Raw genomic sequence first — 25,536 nt, forward strand, 5'->3', positions numbered from 1 at the left:
AATTTAGAAAATTTTACAAAATTTTTGTTATTAAACTAAGCTCTGAAATTTTATTAAAAAGACTTAATTAAATTAAAATTCACGACACGTTCATAAATTTTATTGAAAACTGCTAATAATGCACTAAATGTAATAAGGTATGGACTAACAGTAGTGTCAATAATTGGCATCTCTATAAAAGCTAATTTTAATTAACTCTTCAAATAGATCCATTTTTGTTGCCCCCTTTACTGTTAGTTTTGGAAAAATTAATTGTAAAATCCAACACTTTTAGAATTTTAAGTTTCTATTTTTATTCTCTTATATGAGAAAATAAAATTTTATTTAGTAAAATCAAGAATATTGATTAAAAATCGATATAAAATTAGTGAAAGTGACAAAAAGTTCGATACAAGACCCATATATATGCCTGATTTACCATAAAGATAAAAAATTTACACTGTTGCAAAATACAAATTTTACACTGTTGCACTGACTGAAAAACTTGATCTTAAATTGTATAGCCATTAATTTAACAAAATTTTTTATGCTGCATTAAAAATTTACTTACTTACCATTCAAAAAAATTTCAATTAAGTAGTTTATAAAGCTACTCAAGATTTGTTTAAAAAGCATAAGCTCGCCTAGAAGTATTCAATTTATTCCAGAAAAAAACAGTAACGTTAAAAACTTCCAAACACTTTCGCCCAAATCGTCGAAATAAAAGCGCCCAGAATTTCGAGCGAGAATCATTGGAACAATTTTTTGCATTTAGTCTTTATCACAAAGCTTGTCGGCGGGTTAACGGATAAACAGTTTAAAAAGTTAAATAAATAGCTTTACATTTTAATTGGTTGCAGAAAATTTGATGTTAAAATTTCCTTATTTAATCATACAATTTTGATTGCCGAATAACGGAAATTTCTATACATCTGTATTACAGTGTTGAAAACTTTATATAGGTTATAGATTAGATGAGCAACAATGAACCGCGACCAAAGTTTACCTCGTCCTGGACACTTTCTGTCTATTAGAGTTTCACACCTTCCCACAGAAACTATGTTGAGATTTACTCTCCTACTCTCGTCCTCTTAGCTAGGAGTGTTCCTCTTTAAAACTTTTCTGGTTATAATACATTTTTATTCAGCATTCTTTAAATGCACAAAACGGAAGTCTTATTCATATTTTATACAATTTAATTGCAAAATATTTAAATTTCCCTTTTATATACAAAAATATTTCCAAAAATAATCTGTTGTTAATGCTACTAAAAAAAAAGCAAAAATAACAGATTTAAAATTTTATTGGTTTTTGTTTTTGCTTTTTTATAATCGTGATTCTCGTGACGCTATTGAACCAATTAAAACTGAATTGAAACAGGCGGCTTACACAGAAAGCAAAAACATTTCAATTTCATTAGAGAAAGTCATTTATTTTTGCGGTAGGATAACGTTGTAACGTTCCAAGTAAGGCGTTTCTCAAGACAGTTTTCACTTAAATTTACAAAAAACACAAACAAAAAAAAAATTAATAAATAAATTTTCAATAATTTTTTTTTCTTTTTTTTTTAATTTTCTTATGTGATAAATTACTTTTACAGGTTCAAAAAGACTAAATGTCGCTTTATAAAATTTTATACAAAGAAAAATAAATAAAAACAATAAAAAATAGTTGTTCTTTCATTTGTTCAAAAATCTTTTCAGAGAGCCAGCCGCTCAAGAGCAGGAAGACAAATGAGTTTTCAAAATGGATGGATAAAAATGATGGATGAATTTTGGTTGTAAAATTCACGAGGAAAAGAGAATTTCCAGGTTTTAATTTTTTTGTTTTTATTTAAAAAAAAAATAATAATAATTAAAAATAAAAGTAAATAAATAAAATGTAGAGCATTTGTTTTGTTTATTGGAAAGTACCTACATATTTTGTTGATTCATTAAAAACTTAACCTCAAAAATTGCTTTAAAAAAAACCTAGGGATTATCTGTTGTGTATAAAATGTGGTTAGATTGAAAAGCAACAAAAATTGATTTTAAGAGAAAAATTAAATGATAAATTGGTAAAGCTGTGAAGTTTGTTTGATGGTTCGCTATTATACAATCTAAAATCCCCTAAATATCCAGAGTAATTTATTAAAAGAAGAAAAACAAATATTTTTAAGGTAAAAAACAAAATGAATTAGGAACGCCTTTTATCTTACATGAATGAATTGAAATTTTTTGTTTTTTCCTAATTTTTTTTAGCTTAGCATATAGAAAGTAAAATTTTTTTTTTTGAAAAGCGACAGGCTTATGGTGTTAGGAAACAATTTTTTTTTCTTAAAAATCCAAATACTTTTGTTTAATGTGCTAGTACAATTGAAAAGAAAGTGCAGCATAATACACTTTTTTGGTTTATAAACTTATAAGACAAGTGGTGTCACAAAAAACAGTCAAATTTTTTTTACAGTCAAATTTAAAATTCCAATTTTTAATTAATTTACATTTAATATAATTAATTGTAAAATTGAAAGTTAATGTAGTTGTAAAAGTAATTCATAAACTTTCTTATTAAATAATATTAATGTTAAAATATGTGAAATTCTAAATAAGGCTTTAATTGAAAGGGATACAAAACAAAATGAAGAACTACCCAATACAATATTAGACTCTTTTAGTGTTCACTATTTCAGCAGATAGAACACTCGATTTTGACTCAATTTAACATGATTTTCTCAGCACTGAGAAAATTTGATGCATAACTTTTGTACTCATGGTGGCCGGACGATAATAGTTGGACAAAGATAATAGTTGAATGTGATGACAATCTCATCCCACATCCAAAGGATATGTGCAAAAGAGAGCCAATTTTACCCAATCTCTTTGGAAAATATTTCACTGAACGATGAATGAGAAAAGGAATTGACAATAGTATCAACTTGGTTACGATTCATCTCCAGGGGTTATATATATAATATACATGAAGATCTTTGCATAATGACAACCCTTCACGTCAAGAAGATGGTTAATGTATACATACTTAGCTATCTATGTCTATGTATATACAGATTTGCAATTAAATTTTGTATTAAATTTATTCTCACTTAATTTAAATTGTTATTGCCTTGATTCCGATACATTTTCAAGCTCATTTTGATCATGTTTCTCAATCAATTTTGTACAATTTTCATGGAATACTGTTTGTAATTTTATCTAAATATTTAAAATATTTTTGCTCTACTTTAATTTCCGTATTATTTATTTCATAAAATACTTTAAATTTGTGAATTAATAATTTTTTTTTTTAAATTAAAAAATCAAATTAAATCACAATGACACTCCATATTAAATATTTTTGTTTATTTCTATTTAAAAATTATCCAAATTCACTATATAATTTAAATATTCAAATTTAACACGTATTTTCCATTAATTGGTAATTTGATATGGATTAAAAATTATAAAAAATTTTGTATTTTGCTACTAACACCGCCCGCTCTAACAACTATAATTTTTAACTGTTTAAAAAGAGAGGAAAAAAAGCAGTTATTAAGCTATCCAAAAATGTTTTATACAAAAGGCGGAAATACGGTATCAGTTTATTCCCTTCATTCATTAATTTAAATAAAAAATAGTAAAATATAGACTACGAGTCTAAATGGTATAGAGATGATTCACGAATCAGATACAAAGTATAAGAAGATCAGATAATAAAATTAATTTTTTATATGACTTGTGCTATTATAGGTAGCTATGTATATTAAATGCTTAATAAATTTTCATTACCTTAATATGGTAGGATTATCAGAGGTTTAATCAAAGATTCTAAAATTATTAAAATAATTTATAGCATTTAAATGCTTATTTATAGCTTAATAGATGATCCAAATTAGTTTGATGATATCGAAATCAAGGATTTTGCTTAAAAACTAATTTATAAAATGAAAGAAACTGGTATACCGAAATGATCTGTTCTAAAATTAAGTATATTGTCTTAAAGACTTTGATGAATTTCCTTCTCTTCAAATTAATTTTCCTCTGATGAAGTCACATTTTCAAACACGAGTACTATACAACAGATATTGCAAATTATTACACTTGACATTCGCTTAGTTTAAATGACGAAATTTCTAAAATATTTTGATTTTATAATTTTTCAAGCCCGAAATAACCAGCCAGGTTTTTAAGGATCACTGTTAAAGATCGTCCAAAACATTCGTATGAATGTACTCGAATTCGAGGTCCGATGGAAAAAGCAAACGCGGCAAATGTTATTCGTCGACTTTTTCGAAAATGGACCGTGCGAAAATTTAATTTGTTTTTCAATAAAATTAAAAATTCAACGTCTTAATTACTTTTAATACCGATACTTTCAAATCGGTAATTTTAAAGAGAAACAAAATTTAAATCTTAAATTTTGTCCGAATTCAATGCAAAAACGTACTACGAATCGATTTTTATTACCGAAAGCGACACGAATATAAATGACGATAATACGACAATAACAATGACAATATTGACAATAAAACTTCTTTATTATCACATATTTAAAAAAAAAAATCCAAACTGATTTGAAAACTTCGTTTAGTTTAAATCTAAATTTAGATATGCAATGCAATTATTAACATACACCTAACACACCATCTCTATTTTGAATGTCTAAAGAGAATAAAATTTAAATGTTTCAATAAAATGAATAAATGAATTAAAATTTTAATAAAGTGTTACCATTGTGTGAGTGTTTTCTTCTATACAGTGTGAATATTTACGCTCCAATAAATATTCAAATTGTTTTTTCTTTATTTCTGTCCATTTTGTATCGCCTACACCTACACCATCTTGCTCATGCAAACTCATACAATATAATCTCTATTAAATAAAATTTTTTACATTTTTTTTTTCCGATTTAAGCCGAAAGCTAATTTTGCATCGAAAACTTGAATTGCAATTTGTTTTTTTCGATATTTTCATATATTAATTTCATAAACGTGCAAATATTAAGCATCATTTTGTTATATGAACTCAAGCTAATAAAATAAGATGAAGAAACAAAGAGAAAAAAAAATTCTATTTTGGTAAATTTCAAATTAATTCTTTGAAAATTTTATTGAAATTAAGATTGCGGCCACTTACGCACGATATTAGTTGACAAATTGTTTTTTTTTTTTGGTTTTTTTTATTAAAAGGTCAATATAATTTTTAACCATAAATAAATGAAAATTAAAGATGAATTTTATTTGCTATAATAAAGATTAAAAGAAAATATGCTTTAAGCGTTTAATAAAATTTCATAATATCCCAAATAGAGAAGTTTATTATAGTTGGCTTTTAATTTTTTTGAGGGAGGGGGGTAAAAAATTGATTTATGTCGTCGGTCGGCCTTATTAAATGATTACACACTTTTGTTTTGATTCTTGTTTTTGGTTTTTTGGGTAATCAACAATTAGAAAAATGGAAAATAAATCTTCGATTTCAAATAAATGATGGCACTTTAGGCTATAAAAATCGATTTTTTTTTTCTTATTGCCTATGTTGACTGCGCTTGCATACAAACTTCAAAATTTTATGCCAAATTTTTATCGTAGGTTTTTTTTTATTGTTGTTTCTATAATTTAATCTCAATGAAATGTTCTGGTTGTGGTTTAAATATCAAAAATTAAAAAATTATAAAAAAATTTTTGATTCATTTCTGTTTGTTGTTTTTTTTTTTTTGTGCGTGTGTGTGCAAATGTTTGTGCTATCATATTTTTTATTGCAATTTATTTTATTTTTTCATCTCATATTTAATTTCTCTTAAAAAAATTTTCAAAAATTCAATTTATTTTTTATTTTGTTAATAGTAATGAGTGTACCTGTTCAAATAGTAGTACTCACAAAAAAAAGTTAACTGTCAAACGAGCTGTCATGATTTTTTGGATTGTTGAACGTGGTTTTACAATATGTGCTGTCACTTTTTCAAATTATCAGAATACTTCGGAAAATCATTACGATTTATAAAATAAAATTAGCAAATGAATGATGTTACCAAATTATAGAAATTTACTTTGAATGTCGCCAATCGTCAGTTGGCGCCTAATACACAGTAGTAAGTAGAAGAATAACAGAAGTAATAACAGAATTTTGATTTGAATTTTTAAGTGAAATGGCTAGAAATGAAAGAAATAACAAAAATTTAAATGCATTAAAACTATGTCTTGCTAAAAGTGGAAATGGAACAAGAATCCATTTCAAGCCCTTCTTTTCTCTTTTCAATTTTTAATTTATCTACTTTTTTAATTTTTTAACAATATTATAGTTTACGAATCCTGTTCTCTTGAATGAAACATCTTGTAATTTTAAGCATAATCTCATTTAATCCCCGAACGAAAAGTACGATTACGAAATAATTTAAACATTTTGAACATTATTATTTTAAAAGTTAATAAATTAACTAAGAAAATTAAATAGTTATTAATTTTAGTTACCTAATATTTTTTTATATTATTACCCAAATATTTATTGTATTTTATTTATATTAAAAACATTTTATCAAAAAAATATTAAATTTATGATATTTAGCCTTAAAATTTTGCAGGTTAATTCGTTTGTTTTGAGAAAGAAAAAAAAAACCAAAATCTTTAATAAAATTTGATACATTGGAGGTTTTTTATCAAATTTTTATTGATTTTTTTACAATTACATAATAATGAAATTTTTGGTTCTTGTTTTTTTTGATTAAAATGACACAAGTTTTATTGTATGATTAAAATATATATGACATAATTGCTGTGTGTGAATATTTTGTACGTATAATTTAAAAAAAAATTAAATTAACCTACAAATTTTGTGGGTATTCGAAAGTGTTATTGATAATTTTCACGTAATATTTTAAGTCATAATTATGTGTTGACCTTAAAAATTTTCTTGGATTTTTATGTTATTTTATGAATTTTAATGCATTATAAAATTTTATGAAATTTAAAAATTTACAAAATAAATGGATTTAATTCAAAATTGTTGGAAATTTTTATGTTTAACACTTTTATTTGAATTGTAATTTTGCAAGAGTTTCATTACATTCTTGCAAGACGAAAAACGTTTAACAAAGACGGCAAAACTTTATCTTATTTTTTGCTGAAATAATTAATACAAGAACAGAACGGGCAATGCTGCAGTTGTTTTTTACTTGAAAGTTACGCTTAAGCTATGACAATTGAGAACCAATAAAATTATTAGAAAACGAACTTCAAAAATACGTTTAAACTTTGTCTCTCTGAAATAAAATTGTGAGAGAATAAATGTCATGTCACTAATATTCATCCTTCCTCGTAACAAACACTTTTCTACAAAAACAAAACTAACTGTCTTTTGAAATCACTTCATTTTTATGTCATTTTCATGTCATCTATTAAAATATTCTATTTCATCAATTACTTTCAAGTACAATAATTAAAATTCATTATAATCTCATAAAATTTTGATATTTGATTAAAGTGCTTAACAACAAGGCAAGTTGAATTTTTTTTTTTCAAAATGTCATAAACAATTTAATTTTCTACACTATGTTTAAATTATTTTTCCAATTTACAAAAGAAAATAAACATTTTCTCATTAAAATAAACTCAACATTATAATTTTATACTTTATTATCTGCGATATATATTATTTAATTTTAATCATAGCACCTTATAGCTGCGATTCAACTCTATTTAGCAATTATATTTGAAAATTCATATGAAATGACAACTTGTTTGCGCGAATAATCAAATTGCGTTCTCAGGCAATCATGGTATACAAAAACAAAAGAAAACGAACGGCACAGCTCTCATATATAAAAAAAAATCATTATTATTCCAAGTAAATTTTAAGTAAATAAAAAAAATAATTTTAAAGAAAATAAACAAATATTTAGAAAGATCGCAAGAAAATATTAAGCAAATTTGAAGTAAATATTAAATAGGGATAATGTGAATTGATCTTCCGTAAGTACAATTGCCGGTATGGAAATAATTACTAGTAATTCATCAGCATGACATTTCCTCATAGTGAAAGATAACAAGAATCAAATGCGCAAAATACATAAAATAACTCCATTTCATTTAAATTGCAGTAATATCGTATTTCTACGCAATTCAGCAATTAGCTTTTATCTGCTGAATTTATGTTTAAACGAATTTTATATACAATATGGTTATATAAGTTGTAATTGCTGAATTAAACTGTTATTTTGAATTCACAGAATATTTTGAGTATGGATACTCACATTCGCAATGAACACTATGCCAAATTAGTGACAAATTCACAACCAATTCAGTTAATGGAGAAGAGACTTTGAATATTGTGTACTGTTTTGTCACTTTTTCATACTATCTCACTAGATATTTGATAGTGATTTGATTCGTATTACTCAAACATTTTTGTTATACTCTTTGGGTTTTACATTCGACTAACAATAATTTCAATATCTTGTACATTATAAAAGTTCATTACTTTTAATTTAACAATTTTTTATATTTAATTTACACTCAAAATTATTATTTCTTTTCGTAAAATAGCTGGTGATATCTTTTGAATTAATGAGAATTTTGATATATTTGGAAATAATTTTTGTTATCTTTTGTGAAAAAAAAGCTGTCATAAACAAATAAAAATGAAGAAAAAATTTAATTTCAGCTAATTATCCAAGTATAATACCGCTTTCCTCTTAATGTTTTTAATGAAGAGTGTTTGATATTTTAGGAATATTTTAAGTAAATATCATAAAGAAGAATGGTAACGAATTAATTAGCAGGTGTTCAGAAATCAAAAATGATTTATGAAGTGGTAAAAAAATTTTAGAAGAACTGTTTAAGAAGTGCCAAGATTATTAAGAACAGTTTTGCAGAAAGTACCTGTTGTGTTTTCATATTAATTTGAATTCTTATTTCTCATTCAGCCTATAGTTATAATTCTACAATTTAGCCCAAACATATATAACTGTGATATTGTAAAATGGTCACGATAACCAATTTCAATTGATTCAAAATATTTCACGTTATGTGTAAAATATAGTTGTCGTCTTCCTAAATGCAACTGAAATGTCAAAATAATTTCTTCAGCAATATAATAATCTTGATCGCAGTATAAAGTAATCTCTTATTTTTGTTAAAAAAAACTTGAGAATTGAAATCAAATTGTTTTTGGAAGCTTTAATCTATACGTAAGTCTTTCGTAACACAATTTCACAAAAAAAGTCATTCACAAATGTCAAAATATGTTTCGAGTAGTGGCGTTGTATCTTATATTTGCTAATAAGATCTTAAACTGTTCACAATAAAATGCATTGCAAATATTTGAAATTTTAAAATAAAAACAAATTATTTTTGTTATAATTGAAATTTTATATGAAAAATTTTCACAAATTAAATGATGTTCCATGGAAAACTTAAGAAGTCTACAATCACTTCATGATTTCAATTCATTCTTAATTCTCTTTTAATACTACAAATATTAGTTTATTTAATTTATTAATTCTTCAGAAATATTAAAAATTTGTACAAAACTCCATCTATGTACATTTATATTTCAATGAGATTATTTACATATTTGCAAACTCATTTAATTTAATCGATTCACAATTAATAATTTAAATATTTGTACTAAGTGTATACGTACTTCTAGGCATACATACAACATAATTATTGCAATTTAATGTATGTAGATTTTTCTTGAACAAGATAGGTCATTCTTAAAATATTGCAAAACAAGCAAATAACAGAAAAAATATAGAACAGTTTAAATATTTGTGAAAGAATTAATGAAAGAATTAAAAAAAATGTCCAGTTAAAATTAAAAATCACAAAAACAAAAATAGAAAAAAATTAAGCGTATGTAATTATTATTTTTGTTTTATCTCGAAAGATGTCGTTACGCAACATAAAATTCATGTGAATCATTTAACAGCTTCATTTTTTTTTTGTTTTTCTTTTAAAATGTTTATTTCATTTTGCTAAGTAAAGGTCAAGCAAACAATTGTAATTTAAATAAAGAGTAAAAAAAACAAAGCGCATGAAATGTTAAATTTAAAAAAAAAACTTATACAAATAATGATCGTAAATACAAACTTCCTACCTTTTAAAGCTTAACAGGAAATGTTATTAAACATTACATCAAGTCTAAATGTCTTAAGAGCCCTTATTATTATTAAGTTGTGTTTATTTTATTTATAAATTATATTCACACTATTACATGTACACATACATACACACACATTTATTATTTAGGTGGTAATGTCATTAAAGAATGGAAGTTTTTTAAGAAAAATGAAAATCTTTTTAAAATGATCTTCTAAAGATTAAAATTAAACAAATTTTACTGGACCTTCAAGAGTCCAGACTAGCGTTAGTGATCAAATATTCAATTCCCCATTTAGAAAACTTATTTAAATCAAAAAATTATCAGTTGGATTCTGTTCTGAATTTTAGAAAATAGAAACATTTTCACAGAAGTTTATCAAAAATTTCCGAGAAAAAAAAATTCGACTGTGATGAAACAAAGTAGTCCACTATCTTAGTTGGCAAAATTTAATATTTACTGTACGAATCCAAGGTGTACCAACTGATTTTCCAACAATCCAAGATGTACCATACAATTTGACTCAAAAAGTTTTTATGAACTACTTGAACAACATGCCGTATTCCAAAAAACTATAAAAAAAATTTTCATCTAGAATATCAAAAATATTTTGTTATACCAAACAAAACTTGATCACTTTCATATAAAGAAACTATGTTAATCCAACATTTTCCATGATACATGCTGTTAATTTGGTTAATTTATATTGAATTCATTTTGATTTTACAACTTCCATATAACGCATTAAGAAATTGACCAAACAACAATCGACTACAAATATATTTCTAAATTTTCATTCAAAATAAGAATTCCTTTAGTTCATATCTTTTTTATTCAATTATGAACTAGAAATTCTAACCTCTATAAAATTCAACATGCATTTTAAGAAAATTTGTTGATGATCTCCTGTAAATATGCAATTAAGTACATAATTTAATAAATCAACAAATATATTATTATAGCGCTCAAAGTTTTCTTTATTCAGCACAACTTCTTTGTTTGACAAAAAGGAACTAAAATGAATCTGCATTAATTTAAAAATTATTGTTAAATCATTAAAATATTGTTAATATAATTTTACAATATTTGTTATACTTACATTATAATATTGTAAATTATGGACATAAAAGCAATTTTATTACAGGACGTTTTCATTCACATTTACACATACCAACAATAATTATAAATAACAGAATAAAACCAGTTTCTTTTCTTTACCAGTTTATTAGAAAAAATGCGATATAAAAAATACCTAAGTATATATAAAATCGATTAAACTGAACCCATTTACTAATGATAATACGAACACTGAGAGTACAATGAAAACTATGAGTACATAACTATTGAAATACATAGTAAGTATACGTGTATATAAGAATCTAAATTTAATGTTATAAAAAAAACCAGTTTAACACTTCACTAAAAGCCTTTTTATATTTTGCGTTTTTTTTTTGTTTTTGCAATTCGAAATTTTTAAAAGCAAAAACTATTTAAAAATCTAAAAATTTTTCTTTTTATATTCTCGTTTTTTTTTTTCATCTTTAGACACACGATAATTCTAATATTGTAATAAAAATAACAAACAAGAGAATGAGAATAACAACAAGTAATCAAAGACGTAAAGTAATTACTAGAAACAACTGAAATTAAAGTAGGTTTATCGCCAGAGGCGCGCGATTGTATAAGTAAAAAAAAAATTCCTGCAAAATCAACATGAAATGAGAATAAAAACAAAAAATAACGTATATTCTTTGTTGCAGGCAGTCGCAATTCTCAGCCACTCAACCAAACATCATGACATTAAAAAAAAAGCAATATTAAAATCATAAAATTCCTTACGAACAATAATGTTAAAAATATTAAAATTTTAATAGTAAAATTTTTCAAATATAAAATTTCCTTAATATTTTTAGTATTTAAAAAAAATTTTTAATATGAAAATATTAAAATTTAGAATTTAATTGCTAAATAGATTGAATATTTAATGATTTAGAAGATGAAATTTTGAATTTTCACTGGAAATTTTAAGATTTTGTAAATAACTCTTTGCTTCTAATTATCTTAAAATAAAGAGTGCCAACCGTTAGTTGCTATAATTGTACACAATACAGCAATTTTTCACTCATGACCTAAGTACGAATACCAATTTCACGAATAGCACGAACGGAAACGATATTTTATAGAATTAAATAGAAAAAATAAGAGGTGATTTTTTTAGTGTGTATTGCTTTGGTTTTCGTATTTTCATTTTTGACACTTTATGAGTAATTTGTAACTGAAATCAACTCAGTTTGATATACTATTTCTCTAAGTAGAAACTGGCGCCCGAACACAGCTACCATTTACAACTGAAAACCAGCTTGGTGAACAAATTATTTCTTGTTTTAAGAGTGGCTATTGACCATCGTATTCATTAGAGTTGAAATCTTCAAATTATTGTTTGAGAGTATATGAAAGATCTTGTTACCATAGAGCATCCAACATATATGGAGCCTTTGAAAATAATATCAAACAACATCAGTATAGCAATATCAGAATAAAGTCATTTCAGCCAAAATATTTAAAAAAAATGGCTTAAAATTTTACTGTTCGCATAGATCAATTTAACTGCGGCCAACATTATTCCAAAAAATATGGATTGAAAGGAAAATTACATGAAAAAAAGTAAATAATAACGATTGATATCTACAAAACTTCTCTAACTTGATTTCATTTTTAAATCGATTTCATTTACTTATGTTACAAATTGCAAATCCTAAGAAACTAATCACCTCGTATAATCAATGCCCTATTTCAAAATTTAATTGAATTAAACAATAATTTCCCTTATCCATTATAGTGTAATGTTGAAATATTTTTAACTATATCCTAGATATTATGATTTAACAAAAATCCCTTTAAACTTTGTAATTCTTTTATTCAAATGATTGAATGTTTTTTAATTACATAATCGATTTGGATTTGAAGATTACCATACCATTATGATTTTAATAATAAATGTAATATAACTTATAAAAAATATTATACGAATATTTATTTAATATTCAAACATCAACTATTTTAAATCTTAACTTGTATTGCAATGGTAATACAAAACGACGTGTAAATCCCCATTTATATATAAACAAAAAGAATAGCAAAAATGGACGTAAGCAAAAATTTAATTCAAATAAAAAAAAATGATGGTAGGCCAAGAATATCAGCAACATTGGATTAAATTTTAAAATAATGAAAATAAAATAAAACGATTTCATATTACATAGGATTACGTGGGAATTTCAAAGTTTTCAAATTCGTTTTTCAAAAAATTTATTAAAGAGACCGCAACACGATACAAAAATCTTGTACACAAAACTTCAAAATTCATTATCATTTGTACATTCACATACATACAACTACAGTTAAAATTCACTCTCCAACAAAAATTGCTAGGCACGATATTTTGCAGATGATTCAAATTTATTATTTAATTTTTCTCATTTCCATTTTTTTCCTCTTCTTCTCTACATAATCAAAACGCGTTACAGGTGAGATATTTTTGGTAATAATTATTATATTTTTTATTCATTTACTCTTAGTTCATTGAAATACAGACATGTGCAAGCAGTTTTAGTATTCAAATATGGTAGAAAAAAAAAAAAGAACAACAGGTGGGTGAGGAATCGATTACATCTTCGTTATATACGTGTACTGTATTAGGAGTTGGAAAATTAATTATAATTTTATTTTATAAAATAAAAATCCAAAATCGTTATGAATTACTTTATTAAATGTAATTATTACTTAAGATTTATTATTTAATCGTTTTTAACTGTTTCTATATAGAAATCGTTTATTTTTGATCGATTATTATGATTAAGATTAGTTAGTTCTGAGAACACTTAAATTAAAAACTTGCAGCGACTTCTAATTTGCATTTAATTACAATTACAAATTGAGATTGATTGATACATTAAAGTAATTATCTGAAATTGAATGCGATCGTTATAAAACTGTAACGGTAAAAAATCGATTCTTTGTTATAAGAAATCGATTTTAGGATCAAAATAGCCATTATTATAGTTAAATGTACAAATTGTTTTTTAATACGATTGTCATCTCAATTTTAGTTATAAAATAAAAAATTTCTAATAATATTAATATCAATTGATCAGTTGATCAGATGAACAGTTGAGCAATTGATCAAAATTATTAGCCATAATTCTAAATTTTTAATTTTACTGAAATCGCAATGTAAAAATTTAATATTTTCTTCATTACATAGCAAAAACATTGCGAAATGTTAAAGAAAGCACGGAAGGGGATACAATCTGAAAGATAGGGAAGAACGTTTAGGAAAAGCTAAAAAGTTCTTAATAAAATAATAATTGGAAAACTTGGAAATGTAATTGGAAATTTTGTTGGATTCCTGCCATGAATAATAATTGGAACAGGCAAACATTAGAAGGACGTAACTAGATTAAATACAATATATTTTTTAGTTTCAAGATCACTGTAGTTCTTTGATATTTGGTATCACGCTATAATATATAATATCTTGAAGAAAACACGTAGAAGCTGTAGATGTTACATGTCACAAAACAGTTCTTAATAGTTTGTTACTTTTATCAGTAAGACGTTTCTCAGGAGTAATCTTGTATTTTGAAAAAAAGGACGTTTTCATCTTCATCTTAAAATCAATTTCGATTACTTTTAGAATCGCAACTACAACAAATTATTCAAAGTAAGATGTTATAAATTCCAAGAAAAAATGTGATTGTAATTACATTAAAATTTATTTTTAGAAGTTTTTGAATTGCTCTTATTTGTCTTTTCTTTGTAAAATTCTAAAGTATCGATTCAATATCCTTCTAAGGTATGTGTAGCAAATAAAATAATATGGGTACTTACATAAAGAGAAACTAAAAAATTTGTTCGAAATTATGATGAAAAACCAATTTAAATCCACCTTATTTTTTAATATTATAGTTATTACAAAATAATTTTTTATTAAGAAAAATTCAAGTCACCACAGGATTTCTCATCTAATTGATATAAACGCCCATCAAAATTGAACGTAATATTGTAAAAATAAAAATGGAAAACAAAGGAATTATTTCCACCTTTAAAAATATTTAAAAAAAAAAAAAAAAACTGTGAATAGACAAACCGGATGCTTCAATTTTCATCTCTATTGCGCGAAATTTACTTATGTAAAAAAATTAAATGAATACCAGCAATTTAAAACCACATGATTTTTATTGAAAAACCATTCTGAAAAAAAAATAATGGGTGTACTAAAGTTATATAGGATTTTATAACTTTAAAAATAATCAGTAGCGATTGAAAAGAAGAGAAAAGATATAAAGAAGATGAAGTAAAATAAGAAAAAGAATCCTTTTGAGAATTTACCGATGACCGCCGTCTGCTTCTCATTTAAAAAATTGTTAAGAATTTTATAGATCTCTTGAAGCATCTATTCATAAAAAAAAAATCTATATGCATACTAACACACAAAAAAATAAATATAAAGAAACTAATTACGAAAATAGCTTAAGGATCGTTTGCATATGTTGTGTGTGTTGTCATGTCTTTATATCTCAGACAATAGAAAAAAGTGAAATTACGAAGTTGGTAAAATCTACTCAAGGGTATAAAAAAAATACTTAAGTCAATAAATCGAAAAGGTTTCCGAAAAAGGAGTCGAAGAAACCTAAACATAATATATAATACTGATGAAATGGGCTCATATTAACTTATTGCCGGTAAGTCATATTGATCGAATGACAAGTTGAGTCAGTTACATCACGCCAGTAAATTAACGGATTAACAGATTCAACTCATTTATTTGATCAACCCAATTCACTGGACGACCCCGATTATTTCTTCGGATTACTTTAAAAGATTACGTAAAAATATTTTTTGGTATAGAACTATACGGCTAGGAGTATAAATATCTAATCGGCTCGGAGTAAAAATATCTTTTGGCACGGCTTTACGGTAGGAGCATTTAACAATTGTTAAAATACAACATTCCTTTACCAACGGACCAAACAAGATGTCTACATTTTTTTTATACAAAATTCCGTAATCTTTTAGGAACTCTTGAACCATCAAATACAAGCTTAAACTAAAGTGTGAATAAAGTGAAGTTTCCTGATTAATCAAAAGTCAGTTGAATTCAAAATCTAGGGGAAAGTGTAATGTGCAAAACTTAAATTGACGCGGATTTTAAAATTTCTCCAAAAACTGTCACGTTCCATGATTTCTCTATTAAGGAAGCCCACTGATCTACTTAAGCTAACCAGGTTATAAAACTTCAAACAGCTTCAACAGTGAATTTGTGGAGTGTTATAAGTGGAAAACGGATTTCTCGATCTTATCACGATACAAATTTTCATGTTAAAGAACTTTTTGCATCTGAGCTTCAAACTAATTTTTAGCACTGATACCATATTTTTTTTCGTCTAGCAATTGAGAAGCAACTGAGTTAAATGATTGATGCCATTAAAAATTTTTTATAATTTATCTCCCTTTTTTCTATTTGATTGATTATTATAGATTTTAGAAAATTGTCAGGTTTTTTTTTATTATTTGGTAGAATTTTAGAATAAATGAACAAAAATATTTCATTTTATAACTAACATTAGAAAAAAGGGTGTTACATTTGAACAAAAAAAAATTCAACTCACCTTATTTTATTTTTAGTTTATTCAAAGAATGACGCCGGAATTCATTTTTAAATATTGTTTTTTTTTCCCTTTGTTTCGCTTAAAATTCCTGATAAATTACGATTTTTCTGTAAAATAGTCGATTAGCTAAAAAGAAATAAAAAAAATTACAATTATTTTAAATGATTTTAAAGTTTTTTTTTTATAAAAGATTTTAAAAATAAATTTAAGCAATACTCAGCAATCTTACATCACATTAAACGCGAAAAAATAGACGATCAATAAAAACTTCAACAACATAGCAAATCGAAATTAAAATACGCAATATTAATTGTGGCGAACTATAATTACATGAAAATAGTTACAGACCTCTCACAAACACCTGCTAGACAGAATGTAAATACAATGTAAATTAAATATGTGAAGCTATTTCCACATCTGCGGATATGGAAACCTTCCACATCTGCAGGGCACCCTTAAACTAATTTAAATAAAGGTGTCAAATTGTGAAATATTTAGTTCAAAGACTAAAGGAACTGCTTAAATATTGCCTGATGATGTGAGTGGATGAAATTCGGTTTATAAAATCAAACAAAATCCGTGGACTTCCATATACTTCAAACTTTAAACCAGACAAAAATCACTGGTAGGAAAACTACACTTTTGTATGTACTGTATATATATAATAAGATACCTGATAAGGGACCGCTGCATGTCTCCTAAGTCGCATTGAGTAATTATCCAATCTGCATTACATGTTCCCTTAACTGGATATTAAAAACCTAATTCGGAATTAATGTAAAATTCACATGAGCTCATAAATTAATATCACATTCAATTTCGTAGCAAAAGTATAATTTCCCACTATTCTACCATTTGCACTTGTTTCTCTAAATTTGTCTTACATCCAAAAAATTTTATAATAAAAATTTCAAACAAATAGTTTTTTTCCCCAATTCACGCATTCTTACAAGTACACCAACAAAGTGTAGGTACATACAAATTGTATAACACTTAGAAAACGAACAATATTCTTGTATTAAATTTCAATTTCATACATGTTTGTATGCATAACTCATAAAAATGTTCGTATCATCTGTGCAGACGTCATTCACACAAAAACTCACAATCAATTTAAATTCAAAATAAACCATCATCTTAACACAAATATTTTCTACTTTTTTTTTTTTCATTTTTATTTATTCTCCCATTTTTTAGGTCAAAATTCCACCTCCAGCCAAAAATATTAAAATACAAAAATCATTTTTATATCAAAATTTAAGATGATTAATACCAACATTTCTATTAAGCGTAGTTAGCAAAAAAAAAACACAAAAGAGAGAAAAGTAAAAATTTCACATGAGACAAAAACAACAAAACAAATGAGTTTTTTCTTTCTATTTAATTACGTGTGCTTACCACCATAATACAACAAAACCCAAACCGATTATTCAAAGACACAATCAAGATTCAAGATTAAAAAGTGTTAAAAGTTTGTGTTTTGACATTTTTGAGCTTAAATTGATATTTTTATTTAATGAGTGAGCATTTTGTAATTTAATATTGTTAAAATATTCTCAGATGATAGAACGAATGAATAGTGATTCTCGCAGTAATTGAATAATTTACCGTAGAAGTAAACCAAAAAAAATGAAAACCGAAATTTTAACAACTAAATCACACTAAAATAACGAAAACATTCTTAAATGTGTCGATTCTTAAAGAGAAAGTTGGTAAGTTTGAGTAGAAAAAATAGAAGGGAAAACATCAAATTATCGAAAAACAAAACAAAAAAAAAGTTGTAGTACACACAATCTAACAACGTCGATAACGTTAACATCAGTAAAACATGAACTTCTGAAAGCTTCTTTAGCAAGTACGTGCATATTGAGTATGTAAGTATATGAGAAAAATTTGATCGTTGACCTTTTTTGTTTTTGTTGTTGATATTAAGCATTTTGTTCTCTCTAAATATTCTTTTGTTGTGTTATTAAAATGTGTACGTACATTTGTACCTTCTTTGTATATATTAACATTAACATGTTTGTGCAGGTATTGAAAGTTTGCGGTTGATTTAATATGGGCAATCTTTGATATTGTGTGTATAACAATAAAAATGTTCAATTTAATTTTAAAATGCATAAGCAAATGAAAATGCGCGACTGGTTTAAATGACATTTCAATTTAGCAGTCGTGTCAGGCATAAATCTGTAACAACACACCTCTTACAAGATTCATGATAGATTCACACTTTCTGTAATTTGCGGAAGTATTAAATCCAACAATTTAGGAGAAAGAATTTCAGGTCTCTGTAAAAATATAGAAGTCACATTGCAATCCATTCGAAATTGCAGTTCAATACCAAAAAAATATCTTTAGTCGACTCATTCTCGTCATGGAATAATTTTTTGCAGTCATTTCCAATTTGTGCAAATGTTAGGGAAGCCTATATTGGCTAGTTAAAAAACCTATCATCGCCATTTCGTTGTTTTTCCTACTGCATATCAAACAATTCTGCCTCCCATTTAAAAACAGACCTAAAGTGACAAACTTTTCTAGCCTTATCTTTATACCGAAGTCATATCTTTGCATTAACAGTAATCTCGCTAAGAACTTATCTTTATCATAAATTAATTGAATTGCTCCGAAAAATTTCGGAACAATTCTTGGATAAAATGACGAAAAACCTTTTTTTTGTTTTTTCTTAAATTTTCACATTTTGCGTCACCATTCCGTGTGTTAAAACTTGAGAAATGTTTATGGATAAGTGAACTTATACCCATATCAAGTTTTCAACTTAATTCTTTTGTTTTCTTATGTGTAAAATGTCATTTTGTTGCTATTGTTGGGGTCGCACAAGAATGCGTCATAAGATGATTTTTGTTCAAAACAAAAGGAAATTCCAATTAAATAAAACTAAGTTTGAGTAAAATTATTATTATGCATCTGTAAAATAAACATCGAATTTTTTCGTCAAATCATAACGAAGGACCTTAAACAGCAAGAAACAAGTAGTTTTTTCTCTTTTTTCCCATCACAGAAGGGTGAAATTTTTTCTTCTCCTTCATATACAATTGTGATCACAATTTTCAAATCAATTTTACATTACCAGAATTTAAAAAAAAATTGAGTTGCGTTAGTAATTCATAGCATAACTCGTTCTAAAATAAAATTCTAATCAACATAAGCACTGAGTATATGTCATACTCGTATTATTGGTTACCAGAGTTTAGTAATAATTATTGCTTTTTTCATAAAAATGTTAATAAAAATGAGTGCTTTAGCCTCATATAAAGGTTTCTGTTTCTGGATTTATAATTTTAACTGGAATTATGCTGCAATTTGGGGCTCAAACTCGTATACGATATGCCTGTTACGACATCTCTTGAGAACACATTTAAATATTTTTTTAATTTTAAGTATTTAAGGAAACTCTGAAATTTGTAATACAATTAAGGTTGATTATTTAATAAAATTTACGTAATTTTTTTTAATTCACACACTTATATTTACAAAGATTTTGTATTCAATTCCATTATGAAAGAAGAACAAATTAAACCGTTATTCATAATTAAAAAAATAATATCAAAATTACATTTTTTTAAAACTCTCAACATATGCTTATTATGTAATAATTTTTGCCTTAAATAAAGTAAAACTAGATAGTTAAGTAAAAAAATTTTTTGTATGAAGATCATCTTGTTTTCATTCACATTTTATGATATACATACAATAAATATGCTAATCATAACACTATAATGTAAATTTGTAAATGAAGGTTCTGTTAAATGAGAAAATATTCTTGTAAATATCAGAAGAAAATCTTTCAACATGTTTTTAATCTTGAAAATTCTACTTTTTAATTTGTAACTGTAAAACTTTTATAATAATTACGCCAACATTAAAGTTGAATTGAAGTTTTTTCCTTCATTCTGTGTAAATTCTTTCAACTTTCATCTTACAAGTACAACTCAATTTCACATAGATACAAACTAGAATGTCGTGTGTCTGAGTACCACAAGAATTAAAAAATTTTAATGTTAATATTTTCAAAGTTAATTTATCATCCTCTTATATAAAACGTAAGTATTTCCTCATAACTGAACTTCAATAACTGAGAAATTTTAAGTGTCTCGCACGCTATTTATTAAAATATTTATTGTACTTACGAATACTTGTTATACGTATAACTAATATATGTGTGTATGCGTGGTACTTATTCAATTTTAGTCAAGCATTTTCAATATCATATAAAACATAAATAATATGATTAAATTATTTTTAATTCTATGCATGTAATTAAGTACTTGCTTTTAAATTATGCATTTTAATTATAATGAAAAAATGTCTCATATATAGTTATAATAAATTAATAGGTGTATAACTATATAAAAATTAAAAATATAACAGTTTTTATGTATTTGACGACATCATAAATATAAAAATTTATTATACACATCATGTCTTGTTATTTATCGTAGCTGCAAGAGTATTAAAAGACATGAAAATAAATGTACGTGCATAATTTTCTTTTTAGTAGGGCAACAGATATTAAATGGAGTTTACTATATCATGATCTAAAAACGACAACACTATATCGTTTTGAATGACAACACCTTGTTATTTCTTTAAAGTAGAAGACTGTTCAAACATATACAAGTCAAGACCGTTTTTCGTTTGTAGCCTTGAATTATCGTACGACTAATTTTTTAACATGTTACTAAAAGTAAGTGGTAAGGCTAACACACTGTTTTGTGAACAATAATTGTAAATTTTATTCAATTGCATACTTTTAGGAGTTGTAGATTTTAAATGTGTATATACGACGTTACCACAAAATCCAACTAATTTAGTTCACAATAGAGTCATTACGACAAAATTTAATTCTAAATTCACTTAAGTGAAACGTATAATAAACAATTTCTCAAATTAAGTTAACAAATTTTCTTGCATAATCTGTTATAAAACCCTTTAGAATAAAAAATTCTACAAGTCCAATGACAACTTCTCGAGACTATGACAATTTGAGTTTTCTAATTCAATTATTGTTATGTTTTTTATATCTCTTCTTTTTTATATCTAAAAACTTCAAAAGTATAAAATAAAAATTTGTTATTTTTAAAAAAAAAAATGTCAAAGTTAGCTGATAGCGTGGATACAACGTAATTTAACTTAAGCTAGAAAAGTAAAAAAAAAATGTAAATAAATGGAAGAAAAGAAAAACAAACGCAATAAACAAAAGAAAAGAAAATTCACAATTAAATTATTGAAATGTCAAAAAGTATGTCTGACACTCACTCGCTAAAATTCAATTAAATCTTCAAATCAGAAAAAAAATTCGTTTTTGTTTTCTAGTTGTATACTGAGTGAAAAAAATAATGGAAAGAAACGTACACTTCTGTATCATATGTGTTACAGTAACAGAATTGGCAATTAGGAGACCACAAATACAATAATATATGTGGTTTGTGTACAAACTAAAAAAAAGCGCACTTTATATTATGCATTTGTTAACCCCATTACTTGACAACTGGAGGATAGGAAAGAATTTTCCACTTCTAATTAAATTGTCACACGTAATGTCATACATATACGTGTTATTGCAGTGCATTGTCACGCATTACGTCTTTATGTCATATTATGTCATACATTACGTATTATTGTGGTTAAGTAACATAGAAACTTAACTACGGCAGGCTAGTCACCTACCTAGTTAAACCCTATGACGCTATGAAACTAGTGCATGAGAAATCATGCACTAGCCCTATGCTCCTTCTAGGAGTGAACAAAGGAAAAAAAAAAAAAAACATAGAAACTTACTACAACCGGATAAAGCTAGCAAAACTGTTTTAAAAATTTCCAGATTTGCGCATCATTCGACTGACCATATATACTACAATGCTCTGCTTACTTGGTTTACGTAGTGAGTCAACACAATTAATTCATATTATATAGTATTTTTAATATCCTTTGACTTTCAACTGATCTAATTTATACTTTTATGTTTACAATTCACCTCCTTTGTTTCTTTAATTTTGTATTTATGTAATATGTGTGTGGGCTTATCAGATCTGAGCATTTTATGTACATAAATATTTAATATTTGACATAGATGTGGTCAGGAATTGTGCAATTGTACAAAGTGTCCATATAATTTTATTTTTACTCTTTCTTTTTTTTTTTTCTTCGTCACTTCTTAATCTCATATTTTATTTGAATTTTTGTTTTTTCAATTTTATTTTTTTTTTAAGTCGCCTCTAATCTTTTGATTTCATTTGGAAATAAAATATTTTTTGAACTAAGTATAAAAAATTGCAAAAATTTAATTTTCAATTTATTATTGGGAAAACATGCACTTATTTTCTGTTTCTTTTGTGTATAAGTAAAAAAAAAGATATTATTGATGACATTATATGATTTTATTTATTGAATATGCAAAAAAAAAAACTTGTATATTACTTGTACGATGTAGATTTGGAATGTTTATATGCGCAAAAATCTGAAAACAAAAGTATACATAAAGCACTTCAAATTTAACACAAACTATGTACACATAATAATAATAATTTATTGTGAATTGCGACGAAAACAATAATGACATGACGCCTATAATGACAATTTAATGATCATCGAATATGTTCAAATAAATATTTTTTGACAATTCAGTTTCATATGACAATTGGTATGTGTCACAATTGAATTTAAAATTATGTTTTCTATATAGTTATAAAAGTAGAAGAATAAAAAAAAATTAAATTTGATTTGGTTTTTTGTATAAAAATTACATTTGTACTAGATAAATTCATAGTGATATTAAATTGGCGTATTGTTATGTTCAATGTTGCTAATCATTTCTTTATTTTCGATTCAATGAACTATGGAGACTGAGTCTGCTATGCTACGTATACGTTATGTACATAAATTATGTTAAAAATAAGTGAGTTCTACATTTATTTAAATTATTAAATATCTTCTGACACATTTTTTTTTGTTTTTTAGAAAATCTAAATAAGATTATGTAAAAATTGATTTTTTTTTCAATTTTTAGAAAATGACATTCTTGATAATGTCAATATTTTATATTTAACATGAGCTCACCACAATAGCTTACATAAAATAATTGATCAAAGATTATTTAATACAAAAATATTTCGTAATAATTTGAAAATACATAATTTAAATTTAATAATTAGAAAATTTTTCATTACCGCAATATATTTCAGTATTTCAGAGTTCTGTCAGTAATAAAAATAAGGGTATCTACCTTAATACAATTTTAATTTCTGGATAAATCTCTGAGCAATCGTGCGGACAAATACTCTGACTTTACTTGTTTTCCAGTTACTCGACCACAAATATGATTTTCATTGAAAATGTCCTCCTTTAAATCGGGATCTGTATTAAACTCGAAACTCTTTATTTCTATAAAGTTCAAAGAATTTTGTTAAAACAGTTATTTTTGGTTTTAGCTTCATTTTCATTATTTATTAGCTTCATTCATTATTTATTCATAATTTCAAGAACACTTTAGCCGTTTCCCAGTTTGATTGAAAGATTTGACAATCATGTCAAATCTTTCATTTAAATTTTAAAATGACAATTATCAATTCATTTAAATTTTAAAATGACAATTACCTGCAATTAAGCAATTTTCTCAATTGACATTTCAATATTATTTCTTACTTACGCATCAGCCTAAGTGATAACTAAAGCAACTAAAATAATCAGTTGCGTTGGCAACGTATATATTGAAATTTGTGACGCATAAGTTATATTGCGTTGGAGTTCGTGACTAACGTCAGTTGCACGCATTTGATACACTGGGAAACGACCTCTATCTAGGAGTATTACTTTAATAAAATTACAATAACATACTGCTATTGTTTTTTCCACTATTTAAGCATTGTTTTAGTTTGAAAACCCAGGAATTTGAGCGACAAATTTTAAGCAAAATCAATTAATACATCAAAAAATTTTTTTAATTCCTCTGAAAATCAATTTAAGTAATTTTTCATTTTTTGATCGCAATTATTTCTCTTTCAAATCAATTAAGTCACTCGAAATGGTTCAAATCGATTATATCTTTAAAGAAAATATTTCAAAATTAATTAAATAAAATAGAGACAACTTTCACTCTATTTTCAGTCTTTTATTGCTATATATGTATGTATACAACAATCTCATCCATTAGACATACAAAATAATATACGATTTTTATTTATTCCAACCACTTAAAATTTATTTAAAAAAATTTACTATTTCTTAATAGCTTCTATTCAAGTCTTTTCGGATATAATAGAAAGGAATCTTAATTCTTGGTTTTTATACTTCAATTTATTCTTTTGTTCTCCAGCAACAAAATGGTAAAATGAAAGTTACGATAAACTTTTTTTTAAAAAAGCATACACAAATAAAATAAAAGGAACAAAATGATTGGAAAAATTCAATCTTCAATTAAAAGCCATTAATCTTTAGGGCAAAATTGCTGCCAATCTTTTCAAATATTTTTTTCTTATATATGTACATACACATATTCTATATATGCTTATCTATATATTAGAGTTTAGATTATGAAAATCGTGCCATTTTTTTTTTAAATACCCACTTTTGTTCTAATTAACAAAACAATGATTTTTCAATATCTATACACTACTTACCAAAAGTAAAACAAAAAGAAGCAGAAACTAAATTCATTGTAAAAATTTTAGACTAGATTCTCGTAATTGTTTTGAATTTTTTTTTTGTAAATAAATTTTTCGAAAATTTATATTGAAAAAAAAAATCAAACAATTTAAATAATCGTATATAAAAATTGGTTAAATTGCCTTAAGGTTTGAGGT

The 25,536-nt window shown here is 25.3% G+C and overlaps 1 long non-coding RNA gene across 1 annotated transcript in view; it reads right to left on the reverse strand.

The window, feature by feature from the left end:
* Window positions 1–16,717: 16,717 nt before the first annotated feature.
* The window catches only part of LOC129605611 (uncharacterized), an 87,887-nt gene continuing 79,068 nt past the window's right edge, over window positions 16,718–25,536 (reverse strand). The window contains exon 4 of the long non-coding RNA XR_008696729.1: window positions 16,718–16,843. This is a non-coding gene — a long non-coding RNA (uncharacterized LOC129605611). The remainder of the gene's footprint in view (window positions 16,844–25,536) is intronic.

This window comes from Condylostylus longicornis, unplaced genomic scaffold (assembly GCF_029603195.1).
Source record: "Condylostylus longicornis isolate FDR11 unplaced genomic scaffold, ASM2960319v2 ptg000013l, whole genome shotgun sequence".
NCBI lineage: Eukaryota > Metazoa > Arthropoda > Insecta > Diptera > Dolichopodidae > Condylostylus > Condylostylus longicornis.